Source organism: Podarcis pityusensis, assembly GCF_964106645.2.
Source record: "Podarcis pityusensis genome assembly, chromosome: 11".
Classification (NCBI taxonomy): domain Eukaryota; kingdom Metazoa; phylum Chordata; class Lepidosauria; order Squamata; family Lacertidae; genus Podarcis; species Podarcis pityusensis.
The window spans coordinates 16147252-16163875 of NC_138036.1; the positions used below are offsets into that span (position 1 = coordinate 16147252).

At 41.6% G+C, this 16624-nt stretch overlaps 1 long non-coding RNA gene across 2 annotated transcripts in view; it reads right to left on the reverse strand.

The window, feature by feature from the left end:
• Positions 1 to 16624, reverse strand: part of LOC308458789 — a 53519-nt gene that overhangs the window by 34556 nt on the left and 2339 nt on the right. Inside the window, exons 3-4 of one of the 2 annotated variants that reach the window (XR_013977663.1) lie at positions 13142 to 13235; positions 11479 to 11608 (exon numbers count right to left, since the gene is read on the reverse strand). This is a non-coding gene — a long non-coding RNA (uncharacterized lncRNA). The remainder of the gene's footprint in view (positions 1 to 11478; positions 11609 to 13141; positions 13236 to 16624) is intronic. The other variant, XR_013977664.1, reaches the window with a different exon arrangement.

Consider the following 16624-nt stretch of genomic DNA (forward strand, 5'->3'; position numbering starts at 1 on the left):
TTCATCTGGCTAGTGGCTGTTACTATTGCGTTTGCTTTTGCTCCTGCAACCAAAGAGTAGAGGCCAATGCTGCAGAGGAGAATCAAGGTCCCAGTTCCTATTTGTCCTTTGGACAATGGCTGGGCCAAGCTAACCTCCCCTCGCTAATGATATCCACCCACCCCCATGACTCTGTAAAGTAGGCTAGGGGCAACAGGAGGAAGATATTTGCCTAGAGCTCTGCTGTAAGCATAATAAGTTGGCTGAGCTTTCAACCTGAGTTGCATAGAATAGGCTTACATGAGTACATTATTCTGCAATAACAATCCCTGAACAAACTTCATTGCATATTATATTCAAGGAGTTAAGAGTGAGTCAGCAACCCTGGCAAAATTAGGGTGATTAATTCTATAAGCAACAGAAAAGTTGGCACTCAGGAGAGTTTAAGCTCCAGAGAGGAGTACAGCAACCTACGTGTAACTGCCATATGTCTTCTGTATACATAGAAATGAAAGGGAGTTTTTGGAGCTAGCTAACAGAAGTGGTTTAGGGCTTCAGGCGAACTGCTGTGGCTTTAGCACTGATGCTTCTTTGGAGCTAGACCTACCTGCATGTATGCCTGCCTACTTTCTAAGGATGGCTGAGTATGTCAATTTTGGTTTCTCTCTGGTTTCTCATTTTCCCATTATTAAGTTTAGTTTGTGACGTTTCTATATCAGTGAGCATTTTTAAAATAAGCCTTCAAGAAAATTTGTCAGCGAATTTCTCCTAAAATTGCACATGTTTATATTGCAATTTTTTAATAATATGCATATTTTCCCAATAGGATGCATTTTAAATGTTATTTTCAACAATATATGCATTTTTATAAACACTTTAGTATATGTAGTTTTGTACACATTAACCTCCGCTGCCTTGTGGGATAGCTTTGAGAGAAGAAAAGGCTAAGAAGTAAACCCTACACAAATTCAGAGTGGAGTCCCCAAGATGGTTGGGGCAACTCCTGCAGCCAAGCTGGTGCCAAATGTATTGTTCTGCTTTTCTTTGGACTGAATCAGTAAGGCAGAGAGGCGAGTCTGCCATCTGGGCAGCCCAGGATCACCATACACACTGCCCAGGCTTTCACTCCAGGGAAGTCACTTTGGTGTTGCTGATGTAGTACTTTGACTTCACCCCCCAGAGGCATACTCCACTGTCTCTCAAAACAGAAGGATGAGACCAACAACTTCGCTGGGGAACTACACTGCAAAATTCAGAGAAGTATGGCTGTGTTTCAATTCACATATTGTTTTCGAAGATGCAGATTAGGTTCACCTTTAAATATGAACTGAACTGAATTTCTCTCCACTCTCTACTGTGTTCTACTTATATCTTTATACATAAACAGATATTACAGAATGCTCTGGATCACAATCTAGTACAGAGCTAAGGGTGCTCTTAAGGCTACTGATGCAAATGGGGTTAAGTACATTTAATGTTGTGCTCCATTGTGGCTAGGGCTCACTGAAAAATGCCCCCCCCCCTTCTCCATGCAACAGTTTGGTGGGGTGGGGAGCCTTAGCAAGGAAATTACCAGATAATTTATCCAAATACTATTTTCTGAGACATTGTGGCTCAGCCCTGATAGTGGCCTGTAATTACCAATATCTGTTTACTTCTTAGTGATTAAAATAATCTATTTCTCACTTTTATTCACTTAAGTGTAGTTGAGGTGACATACAATAACTACAGTACACAAAATACAAAATCATAAATGGGGCTGTAATCTTAACCCCACTTATTTGGGAATAACTCACACTGAATTCAGTGGGATTTACTTCTGAGTAGACATATTAGACTTGCAGCCTGTGTCTAGTGCTCTCTCCAAAGAAAAGTAACCCTGAAAAGCATTTCTCACTGCTTGGGGAAGCATACAAAACAATGCATTCATTGAGAACTTTTACTTAATATATATGCTAAATCCAAAACAGTGTTACTGATCTCTACTCTGGGAATCCCAACCTTGACCCTTCTGGATGAGCCAAAAGTCAAACACTTTTAACAGGGCTTCTTCTCACATCTCTCTGTTTTCTGACACATTTCTAAGCCATGCCTTGGCCAGTCTGCATTCTGGTGTTAGGTATGGAGACAGATATGAATGTCAGCAATGCCTGGAATTTTCAGACATTCCTATGCTAATTTTCCGCCCACTCTGCTGAGCCACATTGTCCACCTGGGAGTTACTGGTAAATGCTGTGCTGTGCTATAAACATGTGCTGCGTATACTGTATGGTGGTGGGCTTCAAAGACATCTGAACAAGATCAGAAAAGAAAAGCCACCACACTGTTGTTAACATGTTGGGCTTAGAACACATGAACAGGATGAAAAAACGACTAAAGATGACACTGTGATCAACTAGTGAAAGTAATAAAGGTAAAGGTAAAGGTACCCCCGACCGTTAGGTCCAGCTGCGGACGACTCTGGGGTTGCGGCGCTCATCTCGCTCTATAGGCTGAGGGAGCCTGTGTTTGTCTGCAGACAGCTTCCAGGTCATGTGGCCAGCATGACTAAACCGCTTCTGGCGAACCAGAGCAGCGCATGGAAACACCGTTTACCTTCCCACCAGAGCGGTACCTATTTATCTACTTGCACTTTGACATGCTTTTGAACTGCTAGGTTGGTAGGAGCAGGGACTGAGCAACAGGAGCTCACCCCGTCACAGGGATTCGAACAGCCAACCTTCTGATCGGCAAGCCCTAGGCTCTGTGGTTTAGACCACAGCGCCACCCGCATCCTAGTGAAAGAATAGAGCCTGCATAATTGTTGCCAGCAGCCAGCCTAATTTCTCCCTGTTTTTTTGGCCCCTTGTAAATTCCAGCTTTGCCAATGTGGACCTTTTAGTTGTGAATTTGTAATATAATACTTTGGCATTCTCACCTTCTCCTTATAATTGCCTAGTCTGAGTACTGTGCTAACAGCATAGGTCACACAAGACATAATTCAGGGTCTGAACCATGCAAATGTAATCGCTCATAGTTTCCTCACTCACTGTCTCCAGGCTTGCATGTGTACTTCCATTCAGTCAATGGCACAGAGTCTTACATGTTTCTTTGTCCCATTCTGGTAGACATCCCCATCACATTCACTCAGGTCCATCGTTCTTCAAACCTATTACCTACTTGGTTCCATTACTTCAATCATCACACTGATTCTTGGCCTTGTCAATGTTCCAATGATTCTTGGCCTTGACAACTTTCTAAGTCTTAACCTGTCCATACTACCTACATGTCAACACAGCTCCTCCACTCTCTACATCCTGTCTTTGCCTAGCCAAACTGGCTGTTCACTTCAGTCAAAGAAGATGGTCCATTTGTGAACATTCTGTTATTTGGAGCTTCAGTCTTTCAGCAGTTGGCATGGCATCATGTCATCGCAGCTGCTTACTTGCAGAGTCTGTACCATGGCCATCTTCACTACAAACCTCCTTAGCATATTACAATATGCATTTCTGCATCTAAGAAGACTTTTACTATATTTCTGTCACAATCATTCTCTGCTTAAATATAACCAGTTGCTTACATGGCAGCTAGATGGCACCAGTTGCTATAATACTTTCTTTTTAATTTTTGTTTTAATCAGTGCTTGTTTGGAGAGCTTTCCTGCTCATCTTTCTCAGCTATTCCTTTCGCCCAAGGCAATAGCTTTAGAGTGAAATGAAGACCATGAGTTTGAGATTATTACTCAGAAACTTAAAGGAAATTTGTTTTCTTATCAGTTTATCACCGATGCAGGATGAATTATAATTGAAAAAGAAAAGTGAAAGACTATCGTCATTTTGTTTTTAAAAATGAACATTTCCAGCTGTGGTATCTGTCATGGCTTGACTGTTCCAGCTTCAACAGATGGTGAATAAAAACCTATAAACATATTTTAATAACTCATTTTATAGTATTTTATGAAGCAATCTTATACTCCTTGGAAAGGCGGTGGAGGGGCTGTGAGATGCCATGGGGCTCCCTTTCTGTGGTCAGAGGCCTCATCACTACAGCTGTAGAATTTTTATGTTGTGAACTGCCCTGTGAACATCTATGAATGGCGGTGGTATAAAAATGTATTTAATAATGATGATGATGATAATAATAATGTAAATAATAAGAGTTCTCATTACTCTTCTGCCACTGGAGCTGCCACGGTGATAGGGGCTGAAAAAGGGAGATGGTGGTGATATGGTGGGATCATAGAATTTTAATGTTGGAAGGGACCCCAAGGGACCCCATTCAACCCCCTGCAATGCAGGAATATCAACTAAAGCATCTATGTATGGCAAGTGGCCATCCAACCTCTGCTTAAAAAGCTCCAGGGAAGGAGAGTCCACAGCCTCCCAAGGGAGTCCATCCTACTGTGGATCACATGGATCTTGGATTGGAAGGATCCAAAGCCCTCCTGTTCCCATCATAAGCTCTCACACCAACTGAAAAAAAAATATTCTTGGAGCTGGCATGGTTAATTTCCCCCTCATTGAAGTTGATGGGAGGAAAATTAGGAAGCACCCATCCCCTGCAGGAAAAAAGGAACAAGTTGCTGCTATCTTTTTATTGTGGCTGGCGCAAGCTGGCAGCGATTAGAAATTGATGGTTTCTCTGCCAAGGAACAACCTCCCCTACGTTCTCATTAAGATTGCTCTGCCCTTGTATCTTCTAGCTAAGTGTTTTGGTATGTTGGTTGCAACAGTGGCTAATAAAATCACTCAAACAAAGAAGCAAGCAAACAAATAAATGTTGCAGTTATGGTTCAGGGGATATCTTTCTTTTAAACATACCAGTTCCAAATACAAGGGGTGATATTTGAACTATGTTTTACTCAGGGAAGATGCATTGAAACTAACAGTCTCTACTCTGAGTAAAACTTATATCACTCCATATAATTATGAAAGTGTTTTCCGGGTGTAGCTGCAGGGGAGGGGCATAACTTCTGATTATGTAGATGAATTTGAAAGTGTTTGGTTGATGGCTGGTGACATTCCATATCAAGGCTTTCTCTACGTTCTCCTAGCCTCTCCTCACCATTAGAATAAATTGTGCAGAATAAACAAATGATCTCCATTTTTTTCCAGTTTCTGCAGGTGGCAGACTTCAGCTTTGCTTAAGATTGAAGTTGCTGGATATTTCCTTCCCCTTTACACAGAGTGTGTAGCCCTGACTGTAGACATCTGTCAACAAAAGCAACCACCAAGCTGGGCCTCCTAGCTGAGCACATGCTATTTATTTATTACATTTGTGTTTCCACACCACGTTCCTCCAAAGAAGTTCAGGGTGGCATTTGAGCCTGATGAATGTGAAGTAGCTTCAGCTGAGAGAGAGAAACCCAGTGATTTGCCCAAGGCCACCCAGTGAGCTTCTTAGCTGCGTTTCCCAGGTCCAAGCTCAACACTTAACCATCACACCACACTAGAAGAAGCTAGATCCACAATTAATTTTTAATTGGCCTCTTCAGCATCTGGTGACATCACATGGAAAATTTAAACATAAGCAAAACCCACAGAGAAGAACAATAGTTTCAGGAATGTGAAGAGGCATTCTCTTGTCTACGAAGAGATGTTTTCCGTTTCTAAAGCTCCTCTACCTGACTTTTCTTTTCACCTAGTTTGTAACAAATGGAGCAGAACATCCCTTCCTGAACACTTCAGGAGCAAAAACAAATGGGCCAACTTGAAAAAGTCAGAAAGAAAGGTGGTTATTCAGCCCTGACTACCTCTCAAGAGAGCCCAGGAGACACACAGTAAAGCTGTACAGCTAGTTGCACAGAGCAGAGCTCCGGAGCTCAAGCATGAAATTGCACCCTCCAGTTGCCAAGCCTCATTTACTTTTCTCTTTGGTTTCCAGCAAGGGTTTCTCTGAGTAACCAACCACTATACTGCTTCAGCAAAAAGAGGGAGAGAAATAAAGGGGTGGTAGAAGCAGTGAATTTACTCACTTATAAGTTGATGCACAATCTAGTTCAGGGATTGGGACCCTCTGGCTCTCCAGATGACTCACAGCCCTGACCATTGGCATGATAGGAGCTGGAGTCCAGCAACATCTGCAGGGCCACAGGGTCCCCATCCTTCATCTAATTAATACTAAAGTGGTTCGCTGGAACCTATTTAGTGCCTGGTGAAACAGGGTAGCCATGGGTGGAATCCAGCATACCACTTCTCAATCACACCTCCAACTTCTTTCATTGGCCAACAGGGAGAAATGTCCAGGCTGCAATTAGAAGGATATCTCCCCAAAACTTTATGCTTCATCAGTGGCGTAGCGTGGGGGGTGCAGGGGGGGGCTGGCCGCACCGGGTGCAACATCTGGGGGGGGCGCGCTCACACTCGCAGCTCTCTGCCCCTACCTGGCTCACTCGGGTTAGGGGGCGCAAATTACTTGCCTTGCCCCAGGTGCTGACAACCCACGCTACGCCACTGTGCTTCATAACTTTCTTTCTAGAAGGGCTAGAGTTTAGTTTAGTTTTTAAATGAAAGCTCAGAGTCACTTCTGAAAAACTGTTCCAGATGCCCACTGAAATGGCATGGGAGGGGGCATGGAGGCTTCTTAGGGAGGGTCAATTCTCCAAAATCAGAGAAGCACCTTTTGTGAATTGCTTTTCAGGGGACTGGAGTGTGGAGGAAGCAGCAAACAAGTTCTATTTTGTCAGCTTCTTTCAGCTCATCGTTGTCAGAATCCAATTCAAAGAAAATCATAAATATTTTTTTAAAATCACTACTATAAAAACTACCAATATTTGAAATCCAGCCTAAATAAGAGACTTACAATGTTTTCTTTCATCCTGATGATGGTGCACAGCAGGGCCACAACCAAGAATGCCCCATGTTGTGTACCAAACAGATTTTACTTCACCAAAGAAGGGCCTTGAACAGAGCCTCACTGTACAACAAATTGAAAACTTGAAAACAAGTACATTTAAGACTTAGAAATTAAGTTGCATACTTCGCATTGTCTCCTTTTAAACAAAAACAAGTTGCATGGGCATGCAACCTCTTTTGTGTGTAAAGTACTTTAATTTGGAAATTTTAAGGGTTTAATGCTGTCCGTTATGGAAAAGAAAACAATTAATATTGCGGAGGTGGCATGGAATGCTTATTTCTCACACATGTGGGTCAGGGTTTGTGTTGAGTAATTCTTCGCCAAGTTGGTTAATCACTGTGTTATGCAAGGAATTTCTGTATCCTAACCAAAACAAGCCAGGGATTCTCTTTAGCCGCATCATAAAATTGTTATGACGTCTCTCGGAGTAGAAAAAGGATACACACATATACACAGTCTTTGTCCGTAAAAGATTCCTGTCTCTCATTTGGGGTTTTTTTATGTTATTGGCAAATGCGGCTGGAGCAGTGGAACAAAAGCAAATACTGTCTTTGTTTTTTCAACACAGACAAAGGGTGGATTCTTCCATTTTGAAACATGTCACAACAGGCTACTTTGAGTTGTTCTTGAACCTTGACCAAGGCTTTTGTTGCTTCCATTCAGTGGTTGAAACTAGCAGACAAAAATGGTAGTGATTATTTAAAATAAGGGGGCGGTGGTGGAAGAAACTTGGGTCTTGCTCTGTTGTGTTTCCTTCCCTTCAAAACTCAGATTGGTCCCATTTAGTTGGATTCTAGCAATCTGAATCGTCAAAATCCTAGAGCAATTGCTCCATCTGATGTTTGTTTAGAGAACATGGGGGGGGGGGCAAAAAGTGCATGTGGGGATGTATTCACATGAAATATTCAGTGAAATTGACAAGGCAAAATAATCTCATTTTAAAATTGTGATCTCCACCTAGAATAATCTTAAATAGCTAGGCTAAGAAAGAACTACAGCTGTGTCTGGCCCAAGACAAGTCAGGGCACATAGTAGTATCCGGATACCCTAGGCCAGCCATGTTATTTTGGTACCTGAGACAGAAAATCTCCCCCTGCCTAACAGAAAAAATACAACACAATCAGTTTAAAAATACAATAATAAGTTTCAAGGTCTAAGTCCTTTCAAGGTGTCCAAAATCAGCTGCCCATTCTGCTGAAAACCTTCTATGCCGCAAAGCTTATGCAGGCAATTAAGATAAGTATCTTTCTGTTAAAGTTAGTTGATCTCTGATTTTAATTTTTCTACATGATTGCTGTAAACCACTTTGTTTGTTTGTTTAAAAAATAGTAGTATACACATTTTAAATAAACAATTAAAAAAGACATAGTGAGTTTGGTACAGCGTAAGAAAAAAAGTTATCTACCCCTGCTGAGGTAAGGTCACACTGCACTCACAAATTTAGATGTTTAATGTGATACATTCCCTGCCTTTCTGTTTGACTTGAGAGCTATAAACACAACAAGAATTTCCTTTAAGAAATGCTATGGCAATGTCACATGTAAAGCATTTGATTTTTCATACTCTTGAGGTTTATGTAGCCATAAATCGAAAGGCTGTTGCATGAAAAGTTTGTCTATTGTGATGCCATCTCCTTTTTTTCAGATTACATTAAGATTTATGAATAAAGCAACTGCAAAAAAGACCTTTAAACTAGTGTCTCATCAAAATAATTAGATTTATTGTTCATGAATGACACTGAACTGGTGTTCGATTTAAAACAAAATCCTGTTACCCTTTCCACAGATATATGTTCTATTATTCATGGGCCTGGTCTGACTCTTCAAATCTATTTATCATTTATTTTAAAAATTGGACACTGCCGTTTCTTTTAACTCTTCATAGTCTCTTGACATATGTGGACACTTTATATCAGCACATCAATTAGGTAAACCTCATTTCTTCCAGACAATGCAAAGCAAATAAGACTTGGTGTAGCTGCAAACTTTTGTTCTGCATCAATTTATCATGATTTGTGGTGTTCAGATAATGATCTGAACAAGTCTGCATCCTGCACTGTAAGGAATGTGTCTCCTGTATATGTCAGTAAACAGTATGATACTCTTTAGTCCTATTCAATATGATATCAAGGAAGATATGTTCTGCTTTCAGACAGTTGCAATAGTTAATTAGAAGCTTTGTGCTACTATATTGTTGCCTGCTTGAACAAACTCTTTAAAAATCCTCATTATTTCTCTCTGAGTTATACCATACCTGTACTAGAAAATATTGACACTTAGTGGCTGAGAGAAAAGTGTCTGCGTGGTGAGGGCAAAGACATGCACAGACCAGGATTTTAAAAAGAAGACATTTTGAACATTGGGTAGATCCTCCCACTTTTGTTGTGGTTTCCGGTGGCATGCAGGCATATTATGTGCTCCATGAGCAGCAATGTGTTTGAAAACACCAACCCCAAACCAAAACACCATTCAGAACAGTGCTGCCTTGCAAATATAAGGGGCTGCGATGTGGATCCAGTCTTAGTTCTCTGAGAGAACTTACATTTAAAGAAATAGATGGTTGGAGGGGGTTTGGAATTACATTTACAAAACTGGATTTGCTGGAGATTTACTAGGCTTCAATAAGCTGGTGGTGGGGAAAGTCTAAAGAAGGGATAAGCAGATTTAGCGAGTGCACTAAAAGGAAACAGTACTTCCTCGAAGTGATTCTCAGTACTGTTTTGAAGCTGTTTACTTCCTATTTTGATACCTACAGCAACAAGTGGCCAGGCTAGTCTCTGATTGGCCTTGGGCTCTGTTTTGTTTATACCAGCTTCCCATCAGGAAGCAATCATGATAAACTCTGTGACTCTGTGCTGGATGGTTTTTCCACACTGTGTTATTGCTTTTAACTGATAATGATGGGAACACGGTGCTCTATTCTTGTACTGATTTATTAGGAAGGCTAGGCTGAGCTACCTTTTTTTCCTGCAATGTAAGTGCTTTTTTCCGCTAGAAGAATAAGATACAGAAAAACACTAAACATTTTGCAGCTGGAAGCTGTCTCGTGATCAATGTGCCCTCCTGCTTGAAAATGCTGCTATGCCTGAGGTTCTTTTTCCTCTGAAACACACACCGATAAAATGTGGCATACTGAACAACACAAAAAGTTCAGTCCCTTAAAATATACACACACAAAACCTAATAAGTACAGCTGCATATATTAACCCCATGGAAACCTGCTGGAGAACATTGCCAAATTATCATTATACAACATCCCTACTTGCAACCCCTGAATCTGCCCTCCCTTTACTTGCCATGTGGTGGCAGCTGGTAAATGCGTAAGCCCAGTTCCTCCCTATCTCCTCAGCTGTTTCCTAGTATTGGCAGCTAAATATGCTGCTCAATGGACCAAAGTTGTGAGTTTTCTGCCCTACTGACAATCAGTTTCCCCAGAATATCTCAATAAGTTGGGGCATGACTCAAATTGAAGACAATTTTGGAACAATGTCTGGTTATAATGCTTGTTTTCAAGCTTGTATAACAGGCCAGTGGTAGAATCAGAAGCCTTAAAAAAATGTCATGATGCACCCAATTGAGCAGAATTGGTTGTAGCAACAGTGGTAAATTTTAAGAAGAGAGGTCTGGTGCAGATGTAACTTTCTGTGGCGTTAGATTGTGCTTTGTGGAAACAGACTTTTTACTGCTGCTGTGAGTCACTGTGGAGGAAACAGCTGTGGAACACCTGATCTAACAAGCAAAATTTCAAAGATGCTGAACCACTTGACTGTGGAATAAAGACTGATTGTACAAAAACTGTTGGCGAACCCTTGCATTCCCCAAAAGAGCAATTCAGTGGTGTTAAATGTTTCTAGTACTTTAAGACGATGGGGTTTTTGGTGTGCCTGCGTGTGTTATCTGAAAGGAGCTTTTTGATTTGCTAGATTATATTTATGTCCTAATTTGGAATCTTTCAAACACCCTTGGGTTTTAAGAGCCTGGAAAAAACCGCAGTGACTATATTTGGTCCAGGATTTGTTACTTTATTAAAGCATTCATTGGTGATTTACAGGAAATTATGTCACCTTGCTCATAGTTGCCCTTAGAGAATCAAGACTCTAAGGACCTGAATGTGCTTTTAAGCACACCATCAGATGTGCTGAAGCAGCTATTGGAAGTCAGTGGAGGCTAGAAGAGTCACTCAGGGCAGGGAGTGAATTCTGCCTCCTAAACACCTTGGCTATAGGGGAGGTGTTATGGGGGTGTCCAGCTGCTGTGCTGCTGGCTATATAAGAAGAGTTAGGGCCTTTAAACAGATGATATTTTCTTTCCAAGCACAGGCCCCTCTAGTAATTCTTCCACTGGTTCTGTGCTCACTCTCCAGTTCCTGCTGCTGCCCTCTTCCGGGTCTCCCACATCTGCCTCATTCTGACAACTCAGCATAGGGCATTCTTCACCCTTGCTGTCACTCCCCGCTCCCCAAGCAAGCCTCTTCCGGTTAATCCTCGCCCTCAGTGCCAGTCTCCTTCTCCTGTGAGGCATCCCAGCATCCCCTTCCTGCTCTGGCACCCGCTGCTGTGCCCTCTGTGTTTGGCTGATCCATGACACAACTATACCAGTTCTATGATTCTATGAAATGTGGTTAATTGACTTTACTTGAATTTGCTGGTATGTGACAAGATCGCACCTTGAAAATGACAACTGTCTGGAAGCACCCTTGGCTTTCAGATTTTAAAGCAGCGGCAACTTGGAGTCTGACTGGGTGGTAAAACAATCGATGGCAGCTTTGCCATTCACTCATCCACTCCATGCACCATCTAAAAAACCAACACCACAGTTGTTATCAGGCTGACTGTGGCAGATGAGAATGTGCTTTTAGTGGATGTCTGAAGGCAACTTGGATGCTTACATGCCCATAAGGAAAAATGGAATCCCTTACCACTGAAAAATATTTGATCATGTTGTTTGGGCTAAAATGACCACCCAGATATTGCTGCAGACCCACAAAAAGCCAGATTAGACAGATACAGCTAGTATTATGTCGTAAAACTGCCAGATTTGGATTCTGGTGGACCACAAAAGCATTCCACATAAACCAACCAATATTCAGCTTCTTTTAAGTCTGACTGTTTCAAAGCTATTCAGGATATGAAGCCATAAAGGATAACCAGCACTATGTAAATAAAGACGTGTGTGGTCATTGTATTTAGAGGTACTTTCAAACATCAGATAATCGGCCTCAGCACAAGAGCCTGGGTTTATTTGATGTATTTATTTATTTGCATTTCTATCCTGCCCTATTCTGAAGGCTCAGGGTGGGTGCAAGCAACTATAAAAGATTAGGATAACAATAACATTCTAAATGTATAGCCCATAACATTGCAAAAATGTTAAAATTCTGGGAAAATAAATAAATCCCTTAGCAACAGCATAACCCTGGAAACAAAACAATTTGCAAAGAGGTCTTGCGATAGGTATGGGGAACCTGTGGCCAAGGGAACCTCTTCTACGGATACCCCTGTCTCAGAGCTTAGACAGTTGATCACCAGGAAGAACGCCATTTCAGTGGTGGCAACCCATCTGTCCCAGGCAGATCCATAAGGCCCCAACATTGTTATCTTTTAGACACCAGGCTTAAGAGAGCTTGATATTCTCTAAGGATGACTGTGGTTGACCTGTGGTTCAGCAACTTTTATCTAAATGGATTTTTACAGGACTTTATTCATTTGTTTATTTAAGGAATTTAGACCCTGCTTTTCACTATATTCCTCAGTTCTTAGAATGGTTTACCAGTCAGTCAATCCCCTCTTACTCAATACTTCAGCCCAAACAGGCTCCCCGATGAAGATAATTTTCTTTTGGCAGGCTTTTTATTAACACCAGTATTTTAAGCTAAATTTTGATGTTTAAATTATATGCTATACTGCTCTTTTTAAAATTTAATTGTATATTTATTGAAGGTTGGCTAATTTGTTGTGTTGAGTTTTTTCCCTTTTTTCCCTAAGGCTGCTTCTTTTAGTATTGGAATGGTATTTCATTATACTGTTTCGTTTCAATGTTTTATACGTTTTTTTAAAAAAAAAATGCAGGGGTGCTTTGAAAGGTGGGATAGAAATGCATTAAATAAATAAATAAATGAATTTTGTTAGCTCTGTGAAGTAGATAGATGGGTTATGAATTATACAAATGGACAAATATATTATTTGATTTCGTGTAAGACAGCTTCCCATGTTCCTGTGAATAATATAGCTCTTCTTTCCTCTGCTAGTTAATAAATACTAGTACTTGGCTTACCACAGGAATGTCTGCTATTTTTACAAGACAGTAAGATTAACTCACACAATCCTTACCAGTACGCCACAAGCAGGTAACAAAAGGAAAGGAGGCACAGCGCAGTCCTCGCAAGCAGATAGTGCCAGATGTCTCACACTGCCAAGCCTCATGCTGTAAGAGAAGAAGAGGAAACCAGAGAAGAAGATCAGACAGACTGCGGATAGAAGTAATTCTACATCTAAGCAAGACCAACAGAGTGAAGGAAAACCAATATAGGGATGGGTTCACACATGCATGTTCGTCATAGGATAGTGGTTTCTATTAGCTGATCTGATTTGCTTGCACAAAACTTATGTGGGGGTTAGGCTATAGCCTGTCTTTACTCATCATTCATTCTGATATGTTTGTGGGGATGTTATTCAACAATGAGCATTCATCCTGATTTTCTTATGTGGTGTTTATAACGGGATAGTTCAGTTGGGACCCGAACATGAGACTTTTAATCTCATGGTCGTGGGTTTGAGCCCCACACTGGGTGCAAGATTCCTGCATTGCAGGGGTTGGACTAGATGATCCTTATGGTTCTGTCCAACTCTATGATTCTGATTCTCTGATCTCCCCATTAATCATTCAGTCCATTAATCATTCAGTCATCCCACATTTCCTATGCATTTTCCTGTCACCTTCCTAACAGCAATAAATATTTTTTAAAATAAAAAGTGAATTTGTTGTGGTTGGACAACAGCAATCTTTAAACTATTGTGCAAACCTAAATTTCTGGTATATGACTGATTCCCTCCCACAAAATATGGACAAACTAGGCATAAGCAGTATGCAGCTTCATAATAAAGGTTTGCATGTGCAAATTAGTCATTAGAATCTTCCAGCACCACAGGCACAACTTTCATATCCTCTCATGCTCAATGCTTTACAATGGGGTGGGTGCGGTCAGTGCATACTTTGATCTGCTGTCAATCAAATGCAGAGAAATCATATGAAATAAAACATTCCATCGCTTGCCCTTTAGTAGAACATGGCCATATCAAGATACATCTAGGGGAAAATGTGATCCAAATGTTTTACAGGCTTAATTACAGATCATGCAAAGAGTCACTTCTTCCTTCATCTTACTCAGACTAAACATTTTAATAACAAGCCACATAAAAATCCAATTACAGATTTTCAGCAAAGGAAGGGCAGTTTACAATGTCATACTCACACCTTATAAAGACACGTATTAGATTTTCTTAGCTTGCTCGCACTGTGGCTCATATATTTACTCAGCCGCAAACAAGCGAACAAATGTTTGTCTTTTTTTAAAAAAAGCTGACAAAAGTGAATGACTTTAAATGTATTTCTTTGTTAGCAGTTTTTGGCATCGTTTTATATCTTCTTAATTGGGTGAAAATCATTTGAAAACTTAAGGCAGCTGAGAGAACAGTTTTGCAACTGAAAGAACTGAAGATTAGACAGTAATTCCTGTGCAGCTTGGGGCACAATTTTCTGCAAAAATTAATAATAATAAAATAATATATATCTCACGTTTCATTGTGTAGGTCTCAAAGCAAAAGAACACAAACATCCCCTCCAACATTTCTCTGATGAAAATAGGGACGTCCCATTCCATAGTGATAATTATACTATTTATACCCCACACATCTTACTGGGTTGCCCCAGCCACTCTGGGCAGCTTCCAACATATATAAAAACACAATGAAACATTAAATGTTTAAAAAACCTTCCCTATACAGGATTGTTTTCAGACAGCTCGGGGGTCAGATAACTCCATACCCTCCAATATTTCTCCAATGAAAATAGGGACATCCTAAGGAAAAGCAGGACACCCAGGATCAAATCAGAAACCGGGGCAGCTTCTCTACATCAGGGATGTCCCTGGAAAATAGGGACACTTAGAGGGTATCGAGCATGCTCAAGAGTGCCCAAGAAATGGAATGGAGTTATGATGATGAAAGGGTGTGATGATGCTTGTCAGAGTAGGTTCAAATTTCAGTGGCTCCCATTATGTCCAATATAAAGGTAAAGGGACCCCTGATCATTAGGTCCAGTCGTGGACGACTCTGGGGTTGCGGAGCTCATCTCGCTTTACTGGCCGAGGGAGCCGGCGTACAGCTTCCGGGTCATGTGGCCAGCATGACCAAGCCACTTCTGGCGAACCAGAGCAGCACATGGAAACGCTGTTTACCTTCCCGCCGGAGCGGTACCTATTTATCTACTTGCACTTTGACGTGCTTTCGAACTGCTAGGTGGGCAGGAGCAGGGACCGAGCAACGGGAGCTCACCCAGTTGCAGGGATTCGAACAGCCGACCTTCTGATCGGCAAGCCCTAGGCTCTGTGGTTTAACCCACAGCACCACTCGTGCCCCTCGTGTCCAATATAAGACAAAGTAAATGGTCTGTATTCAGCATGACCAGGGGGAGGGGGGAAAGCTGCCTTCTCTCAGAAAAACAGAAGCCAACAAGTGTAGAGTTTTAACTGTTCCAACCCCCTCCCAAAGTTATCTCCTTTAAGTACACTTCACTCCTATGTACTTACACTCCTATGTAAGTAAAGGATATTAATTCCTGTAGGAAGCATTAAAGTGATATGCTTGGTATTGCCAATGCACTGAGAGCAAACCCTCAGGACTGATGTGCTTCCATCACCACCGTGCATAACCACATGGTGTGTGGAGCCAGCACACTGCATGTTCTCCCCTTCTGGCGAAAGACTTTCTAATGAAAAAGCCTTATTTCTATTACTACCTGCTGATAATAATTATGAGCATTTTCCTTGCTACTAGAGAGACTTTGACACATGTATAAGGCACCTTTCCAATCTGACCAAGGGCAGTATTCAAGTAAATAATTGCGTAAGTAGAAAGTATTCTGTTCAGGCCTGTGCCGAGCCTGTCTGAGGCCCAGAGTGGAGTTAGAATGAAGTTCTAAACTAAAAAACGTAGCTGGTCCCCAGTGCGGTGCCTTGGCTGGCTTAGCCCTCCAAGGTCCAGAGCAAGTGAACCTGGCTGCCCCCCCCAACCATGGGCCTGCTTCTGCTTCCACAACAAGACTTCCACCCCCCTTTCCTCCCTTGCCTGTCCCCAGATGTGTTCTGGGGGGTTGGGGGGACCCCATAACAGATGTAGTGAGTGTGCGGGGGGGGGGGGAGTCCCACTGTGCAAGTGGAAATGGTTCTGTTCAGGCAACACTGCCCCAAGCAATTGCGGCTTGCTTCCACATATGTGAGATTCCAAACATCTGAAAAAACAGCAGGTCTTTGTGAGTCACCAACTTTTGGTATGCTTTCCCCCAACAATGACTGGCCTTTCTTCTTATTGCTTGCCCTCGTACCCTGAACACTCTACTTTTAATTCTGCTGCTGTTATTGTGAATCACTTCATACAGCAAAACAGTGATTCTGTTTTTCTGAAAAAGGTAGTTATTGGGGAAATCATTTGCAAGTCATACTGTAGACTTGGCAACTTGCCAGCAATCCATTATGAAGTGATCACCGTCTGTTTAATGGGAAATCCCAGTTCTTATTCCCTATGGGGTTTTTGGTA